The sequence below is a fragment of the Corvus cornix genome, chromosome 5 (assembly GCF_000738735.6).
Source record: "Corvus cornix cornix isolate S_Up_H32 chromosome 5, ASM73873v5, whole genome shotgun sequence".
Classification (NCBI taxonomy): Eukaryota; Metazoa; Chordata; class Aves; order Passeriformes; family Corvidae; genus Corvus; species Corvus cornix.
In genome coordinates, this window is record NC_046335.1 from 2,527,324 (window position 1) to 2,535,819 (window position 8,496).

At 54.0% G+C, this 8,496-nt stretch overlaps 1 long non-coding RNA gene across 1 annotated transcript; it reads right to left on the reverse strand.

The window, feature by feature from the left end:
• Window positions 1–1,813: 1,813 nt before the first annotated feature.
• Window positions 1,814–5,875, reverse strand: LOC120410004. Its single transcript, XR_005601900.1, has 2 exons — window positions 5,434–5,875; window positions 1,814–3,317 (listed from the first exon to the last, which is right to left on the reverse strand). It is a non-coding gene; the product is annotated as an uncharacterized LOC120410004 (long non-coding RNA).
• Window positions 5,876–8,496: the final 2,621 nt, after the last annotated feature.

Sequence of the window (8,496 nt, forward strand, 5' to 3'; positions counted from 1 at the left end):
AAGTTGGCTCCCAGCCCATCAGCTTGCCCTCTGTGAGGGGGAGGTGAAGCTGGTCTGGCAGGCTTTTTTAGGGAACTGAGGCCTGGGGCATCCCTGAGACACGCTGGTCGACTCCCGCTCTATGGATGCACTTTGGAGTCGCTCTGGAGCTTGGCAAAAATCCCCAAATTGTGGAATGAAGAAGGAAATCCAGCCCTGGGGATGGGACTGTCCTGCACTGCTCAAGGGACATGAGGATGGGGAGGGATTTTCCTACTTGTGGAACCCCCAGAAGCCCCAGCCTGGGCCACTCATCCCCTCTGGATGGCACTGGGATGCCCCATGCTGGCTCCACCACCAACCCATTTGGTGCCAGGGTCCTGTTCCCACCCCACAGCCCCTCAAAATGCTCTGAGGTGCATTTATTCTTCATTCCCATGACCAGAGGTATGACAGCAGCAGCTCAGGGAGGGGAATGGGAACACCCAGATGTGGAGAGCAGTTGGGACACACTTGTGGACCAATTATCCCCCAAAATCCCACACCTCCCTTTCATGTGGCATCCTGAGGAGAACCCACATGGTCTTGAGCTCCCCACAGAGGGGGTCCACTGCCCCCAAGCCCAGCCAGAAGGAAGGAGAGGCTGGCAGCAGAAACACCACCTCCTTGTTCCCATTGTCTGATCCCAGAAACATCCCAAACCTCGGAAATACGGGGCTTGAAGGAAGCCATGCAGGTGCAGGGAATCCTCCAAGGCTGCAAAGCCCCACCGAGTATAGCAGCAGCCCCATAAATCACACCTGTCCTATAAATCACACCCTCCTGATAAATCCCAGCCCTGCTGCAGGAAGCTGCAGGGCTGGAGGAGGAGGAGAGGAGGAGGAGGAGGCGAGGAGGAGGAAGAGGAGGAGGGCACCAAGGACGGAGCCGCTGGGCTTTGGCTGCCTTTGCTCGTGTGCTGCCACAGACCAAAAAGCACCGAAGGAGAGTTTTTATCGATTCCCACGTCAGAGCTCTGCGAGAGCTGCGTGGTAACAGGTCCCCGAGCAAAGCACTGACACCACAGGACTCCATGGGCTGTTTGGGGCCACAGCCCTGATGGAGAAGGACACTTTCACCCTGTGTGAGGCACCCAAATTTGCCCCAGACCCCAAGTCACAGGTCCAGGGGGAGCAACTCAGCTTTGTCCTCTACAGCCTCTTCCCTGGGGTGTCCATGGGGCCCTCCAGTCCCCCAAAATCTCTGCTGTCTTGTTTTTAACCAAAACCAAGCATATCTACCCGTAACAGGGGGGGTTGGAGTGAGATGGTCTTCAAGGTCCCTTCCAGCCCAAACCGTTCTGGGATTTTGGGATTCTATGTCCTGACTCTTCTTGCTGTGTTGTGGGTGTGTGTGAGCACAGGTCACCCAAATTCCCCGTTCATGTCCTGCTACAAATGGCTGCAGCCATGGGAATCATGGCAATTTTCTCCCATTTTCCACATGGAGAAATCCAGACTGGACACAAGGCAGTGACTTAGAACCCCTGAGGATGCAGATCCCGACTGGAGCTGGGATCACACTGCCCAGGATAGCTGGTGGGATTCGCTTCGTGGAAAAGCACAACTGCCCCTGTGTGCAGGATTGGTTAAAAAACAACCCCAAATTGCTTCCTTTTGAAGGGAAATTAACACCAGGAGGGTGCAGGGAAACAGGGGGGTTGTGCTCTGATGGTCACCGGGCTCAGATTTCCCCGTCACATCCACATCTCTCCGCCATGGATCACTTCGGCTCTCAGAGAAGTGTTCTGCACTGAAAAAAGGGATTTGGGGAACATAAACAGAAAACAAATCCATCAGTGGAAGGGGTTGATACCTTTTATTTGCCCCTCAGACACCTGAGATGCCCGGAGAAGCTGCAGCACGTTTGGGAACCTGTTGTGCCGGGGGAAGCTGCAGACGGATGATGGCCAGACAGCTGGATGGCTTTGTGCTTTTCCAGCTCCAGCCTTCCCCGGAAAGATCGGATGTGAGCGGGATGGTAATGCAGTTAGTGCTGGAAAAACAGAGCCAGAGCAGGGCAGAGTGGTTGAATAAGATCGATGTTATTGAATCACTGGGTGGGATGAACTTCGTCTCTGAGCAGAGCGCTCTGAAGCGATCGGCAGCTCCCGGAGGAAGGGGAGGTGGGCTCTCAGCTGGCCAGGAGTGGGCAATCATGTTGGGAATCCCCCAAATCCTGTGAAATGGGGGTGATTTGGGAGCTTCTGGAAGACACACGGTGTCTGCAGCCGAGGGTCCTGTGGTGCTGCTGGTGCAGCCCCACATTCCCTGCAGAATAGGGTCAGGTGGGCTCACGGAGGGCCCCACTGGGGACCCCCAGTCCCAGTTCCTTAGCAGGTCCTGGTGGGACCGGAGAGTGACAGATGAGGAAAGGTTGAAAGAATTCAGGCTGTTTACCCTAGAGAAAGAAAGAATGATGATAACATCTTCAGGTAGATAAGAGGGTTTATCTAGGGAGGGAGGGATGGAAGAGGGAGGAAATGCCCTGTTCTGCCTTTCCACAAGGGATGGGCAAAAAAACAATGGACAAATCACCTGGAGAAGGACCTGGCTCTTTGGGGAGACTGTTTGGATGTGAGGGAATGAAGGAGTGACCCCACCATCAGAGGGTTTTAAAGCTGAGCCAGAAAAAGGAATCCCGGGTGGTTGCTGTGCCCAGTCTGTGCCAGAGGGGCTCTCCCACCTTCTCTGGCCAGAAAAAACATTTGGCAGCTCATTGCTTGAGCTGGAGGATGCTGGAGCTGCAACAGCTTCATTCCAGCTTCATGGAGCAGCCCTGTCCATGGCAGCAGGGTTGGAACCAGGTGATCTTTCAGGTCCCTTCTAAACCATGCTGTGATTCTCTGCAAAGGTGGGGTTGAAGTTAACGCCAGGCACAGCCTTGCTCCAGTCCCACTTGCAGGTAAATCTCAGCACAAACACTCAGCAGGAGGAGTCCAACCCAGTCACTAGGAGAGGAAACTGCAGGAACCAGCTGGGGCTTGGAAAAGGGGGAAAAATCCACCTCCAGCCAGGAAAAAAAATAACCTGCTGGATCGAGAGCTGCCTGTCAGTGATGGTTGTTTAAACATGGCAGAGAATCAGAGTGCTCGAGGAGCTGGATGTGTGCACGGGAGGACGGGAGATGGAGGTGGATGCCAGCATTTTCTGGCAGGGCTGGGTTGGAAATATCCTTCAACTCCTTAGATAGCAAGGCGGAGATTCCGATGCGGAGGAATGCGCTGCAGGACGCGGCCGTGCAGCCGTGGGAGGGTGGGAGGAGAAGCCAAGGCCCGTGGCAGCAGGATAGGAAACATCCTGGAGACAAGGAGAGAATCAGGTCAATGCTCTGAAGTGGCTTAACAGGCCATCAGGAAGCTCTTGGGAAGGAGACTGGCATGGAAGGGGGAATTGGTTCAGGTGAGAAGGGGTCACCAAGGCAGAGATCGTGGAATTTTAGGATCCTGGAGTGGTTTGGGTTGGAAGGGACCTTAAATCCCATCTTGTTCCACACCTGCCATGGGTGACACCTCCCACTATCCCAGGTTGCTCCAAGCCCCATCCAACTTGGCCTTGGACACTTCCAGGGATCCAGGAGCAGCCACAGCTTCTCTGGGCACCCTGTGCCAGGGCCTCCCCACCCTCCCAGCCAGGGATTCCTTCCCAATATCCCATCTAACGCTGCCCTCTGGCAGTGTGAATCCATCACCATCCTATCAGGTTATTCCCCATCATGGGTGTCATGCCTTCAGCTGGGATCTGCAAGTGAGAGCCCTGGGGAGCAGGAACTGAAGGAACAAGCGGGAAGTTCAGTGCCACCTTCTCAGGGATGGACGGGGGGCACTGGACAGGTTTGGGATCCCAACCCAGGCTCCTGCTGCTCTCCCATCTTGGGATGTCAAATGATGAACAGTTGGGGATTTACCACCTTGCTTGGCTCCCAAAACTCTCTGCAGCAAGGGCTGGCTGCTTTAGGGAATCCCCATCCCCATCTGACAAACCCTGACACATCCGGATTATTTTTTTCTTAAAGGAAAAAGCCATGAGGTTGTGCTGCCAGGGTGTTTTTTCCCAGCCTCCGGTCCCCTGTCCTTCCCTGCAGGGCTGTGCAGTGGCCAGGCTCTGCTTCCAGCTCCCCAGTGTGTTTGGGGCACTGGAGATGCTGCCAGCTGAGCAAGGATGGGTTATTCCAACATTTGTTCCTTGCGAGGAAACACCTCTGCCTCCTCCTCCTCCATCTCCCAATTGATGGCACCGGATGGTAACAGAGCCAGGACAAGAAAAAACCGTGATAGCAGCACTGGAAAGAATAAGGAAAAAATCCCACAGTAAAAAACTCCAAAGTTCCATCAAATCACATGGAAATTAGGCAGCATCTACAGGATTCGCTCCTGGATCTCCAAGGCGAGGTCACCATGGGGAGGGCTGGTTATAAATGACCTGTCCTTCCTGGAAGAGACCCCAGTGCAAAGGTGGGAGCTGCTGTCCAACAGAACGAGCCCCTCCTTAGGAGAACCCAAATCCTGGGAGCAGCACTGGCATCTCAGGTGGCTTTGACAGGTGACACCACAGCTGCCACCCTCCGTACCCAAACTGCTTGTGGTCGTGGCAGGTGACATCCCAGGTGGCAGAGGGAGGGAAGAGCAGCTCCCATGCTCCGAGGAGGTGCAGGGAGAATGAGAATCCCCATTTCTTTTCCCTGGGAGAGGTGCCAGGATCAGGCGGGGCCACCCTGCTGTGTCCTTATGTGTCTCCTGCCACCAACCCAACATCCAGGGCCGCGCTGCTGGAGCGTCACTCAGCTGGAATAACTTTCTCTGGAACATTCCCAGTGTGGAGAAACCTGGAGTCAACTTTCCAGGCAAGGCTGTAGGAAAGGAGAAGTGCTACAAGAGAGAGGCTGGCGTGTTCCTGCCCTCCTGCATCCCACAAGATCAAACAGATGGGGGTTGTCCTGTGAGGAAAAGCAATTCCAGGGGCGAAAAAGAAGCAGGAGATGTTCTTTGCAGGATAGCTGCTCCAGGGATCGCGGGTGACATTTCCAGCAGGGCAAGGAATGCTGCAGGGTCAAATCCCAGCTAATACAGGGAAGAGTTGGGCTCGTTTCCAGGCACTCTGGCTTCGGGCCAGCCACTTAACTCTCAGCATCTCAGTTCCTGAAGCTGGAAGAGAGACAGGATTTTCTTCCCGGCCTCTGGCATCTCCTGGGCTGTGAGGACTTTGGGAAGCGAGGATGGGGTGCACATCCACAAGTGTGGGGGACACTGGTGCTCAGCCAGCCAGTCCCATGCTCACAGGTGCAGGGTCAGGTTCAGGAAGTGCCACTGGAATGATTTGTAGCCTGCTTTTCCCAGGGAGTTTTTTCCTTCCCTTGGCCACGTGCTGGGAGCTGCCCACTGGGATGTTGGGAGCATTGGGATGGCTCCTCACTCACCTTTTCCAAGGGAATTTGGCATCAGTGGTGAAGGTCTGGGGGTCAGCAAAAGGTGGTCTGAGGGCAAGGGCTTAAAGGAATTCCAGGAGGGACCTGTCTGTCTGTCTGTCCCTCCAAGGTCCTTCACAGGCAGCATCTCCCTCACAGCATTCCTGAAAGTAAACAGATAAAAGGCCAAGTTCACCTAATCACAGAGTCACAGAATATCCTGAGCTGGAAGGAACTCACTAGGATCATCCAGTCCAACTCCTGGCTCTGCACAGCATCCAGAAGAGAGATCTCTTCAAAATTCCCTCAGGCATTTCCCAGACATCCCAGGCACAACATTCCTCACACAAAGGGCATCCCAGTGGGACTTCCAGGCTTCTGGAAAACCATTTCTGGAGCAGGAGAGCTCCCAAAGACTGCAAGCACCCAAACCCCAGGTAAGCATCTTGCTGCTCCTTCTCTCCAGGACTCTCCTCCCGGGAGCTGGGATGTTTTAGAGCTCACACAGGCATTTCCCAAAGCTGCCTGCAGACTAGAAAACCTTATGTCAGGAAGAAGTCACAAGGCATCCTAACCAGAAACATATTTGGGGAGTGAGTCAGTGGAGGGGGAAGCAAAAAAGAAAGTTGCACCCTTTAACTTGATGAAAAAAGCATATGGCAACAGCCAGTATTGTGAACAACATTCCCTGCTCTGGCAGCCGAGCCAGGGAAAAAAATCATGACTCAATCATTGCATTTCATCCAAATCTAAGGAAAAATCTCGTTCAGGATGGGGTATCCACAGGGAGAGCCCGCCAGAGCTGAGTTTGCTGGTTAACTAACTGAATTGTTTGGAGAGGGGGAAATTTTTGCAGCAGGTTTTAGGCTTTAAAAGGCCTGATTCAAACACAGCTTTGGCTGTGGAGTAGCAAGTGAGCGCTGCAGATGTAACTGATGCACAAAATAAATCCATCCCAGCTCAGATTCCACACACAGCTTCTCCTGAGAGCACAGGATAAACCCAGGAGCAGCCTGATCCTTACCCAGGAACAGCTTGCAGCCAGAGCTCCTGCTTCCCCCAGGAGGCTGGGAACGTGTCCCCATAAATCCTGAACCCAAGGAGGCCAAGAATGCCATCAGGATTATGAGGGAGGACTAGAAATTGGCAAAACGTTTGCTGCAAAATCCATATGAACTCTGCTTTTCTTTGGGGACGCATTGCAGGGCTCGGCATTGGCATTCCCAGGCATTCCCAGGCATTCCCAGGCATTCCCAGGCACTGTCAACTGGCTGAGGCTGCTCAGAATCGAAATTCACTGCAGGAAGAAGCAGTGAAACCTCAACTTTTGGGGTTTTTTCCCAAGGCTCTGTGGCTGCAGATGTCAAAGCTGTTACTCTCAGGGAGCCCCAGGACTTGGGAAGGAAAGTGGATAATCCCTAGAAAGCAGCCTGGAGATGCTGGGTGGGAGCTGCCACATCAGCCCCTCCTGACTCAAGCCATCCATCAGTGCCCGGGTTTTGGTGGCTTTGGGACAGGAATCTGCTGCTCCTTAGAGGCTGCCCACTGAAAATGGGCTGGAGATGGTGCATCAGGGCTGGGACAGGCTCAGTCATGGAATCATGGAATCATTGGGGTTGGAAAAGTCCTCTGAGATCATGGAGTCCAGCCATTCCCCCAGCACTGCCAAGGCCACCATTGCCCTATGTCCCCAAGTGCCACATCCACACGGCTTTTAAATCCCTCCAGGGATGGGGACTCCACCACTGCCCTGGGCAGCTGTGCCAGGGCTGGACAACCCTTTCCATGAAGAAATTTTCCCTAATATCCAATTTAAAGCTCCCCTGGTGCAACTTACCCTGTCCCTTGTTCCCCAGGAGCAGAGACCAGCAGTTCCCTGGACACAGACTGTGCTGTGGGCTCCCTGCTCCAGCTCTGGGAGATCCCATCTAAGCACACAGGACATGAGCTGCCTTTCAGGACTGTCCCTGGGCTGAGTGTGGTCGCTGGAGCGGTTAAATCCTACCAGGACAAGCCTTGAGATAGCCACGATTTGGGTGAGTTCCGAAAAGTAAACAAATAAAAGGCCAAGTTCAACTAATCACAGAGTCACAGAATATCCTGAGCTGGAAAGGACTCACAAGGATCATCGAGTCCAACTCCTGGCTCTGCACAGCATCCAGAAGAGAGATCTCTTCAAAATTCCCTCAGGCATTTCCCAGACATCCCAGGCACAACATTCCTCACACAAAGGGCATCCGAGTGAGCAGAATCCTGAAGAATAATTGGGCACACAAAGGTTGATGGTTTTGAACAAGAAGAGAGTAGTTTAGATTAGATATTAGGAAAAAATCCTTCCCTGTGAGGGTGGGGAGGCCCTGGCACAGGGTGCCCAGAGAAGCTGTGGCTGCCCCTGGATCCCTGGAAGTGTCCAAGGCCAGGCTGGACGGGGCTTGGAGCAGCCTGGGCTAGTGGAAGGTGTCACCCATGGCAGGGGGTTGGAATGGGATGGGCTGTAAGGTCCCTTCCAAGCCAAACCATTCTGGAATTCCATGAATAACAGGGTGCTGTGGGCAGCACTGAGCCCCTCGTGGGAGGAAGGTCCGTGGCTCCCATCCTGCTCCCCGCCATCCACGCGCGCCCACGGCTCCGCCTGGGAACATCAAGCTCCAACATGTGTTGCACACGTGCTGGCTGATCCACATCAGGCTGATCCACATCAGGCTGTTCCCCAGCGCTGCCAAACTTCTCCTTGATTTAATCAGCTCCTCTCCTGCCCAGGCTGTCTCCCCCTCCTCCCGTCCCCAGGCAGATGTGGTGTCGCCAGCGCGAAGGTGGATCCGTGACAGCGGAACACGCAGCGCTGCAAAGAACATTTCTGCCCTCTTCCCTTTCCTGCAGCCACCACAAAGCAGCCTCACCTCCCTCCCTACCTCCTGCTGGTTTTTAATACTCCAGTTTTAGATGAGAGTAAACCCCCCCCACTCAGTTGCATGCGAGGAGGGGCAGCCTGGAAGGCATAAAGGAGAATTCCCAAGGAGTTTGCCAAGAGACAGAACCGTCCCATCGGAACAGGCTTTGGAAATAGAATATTCA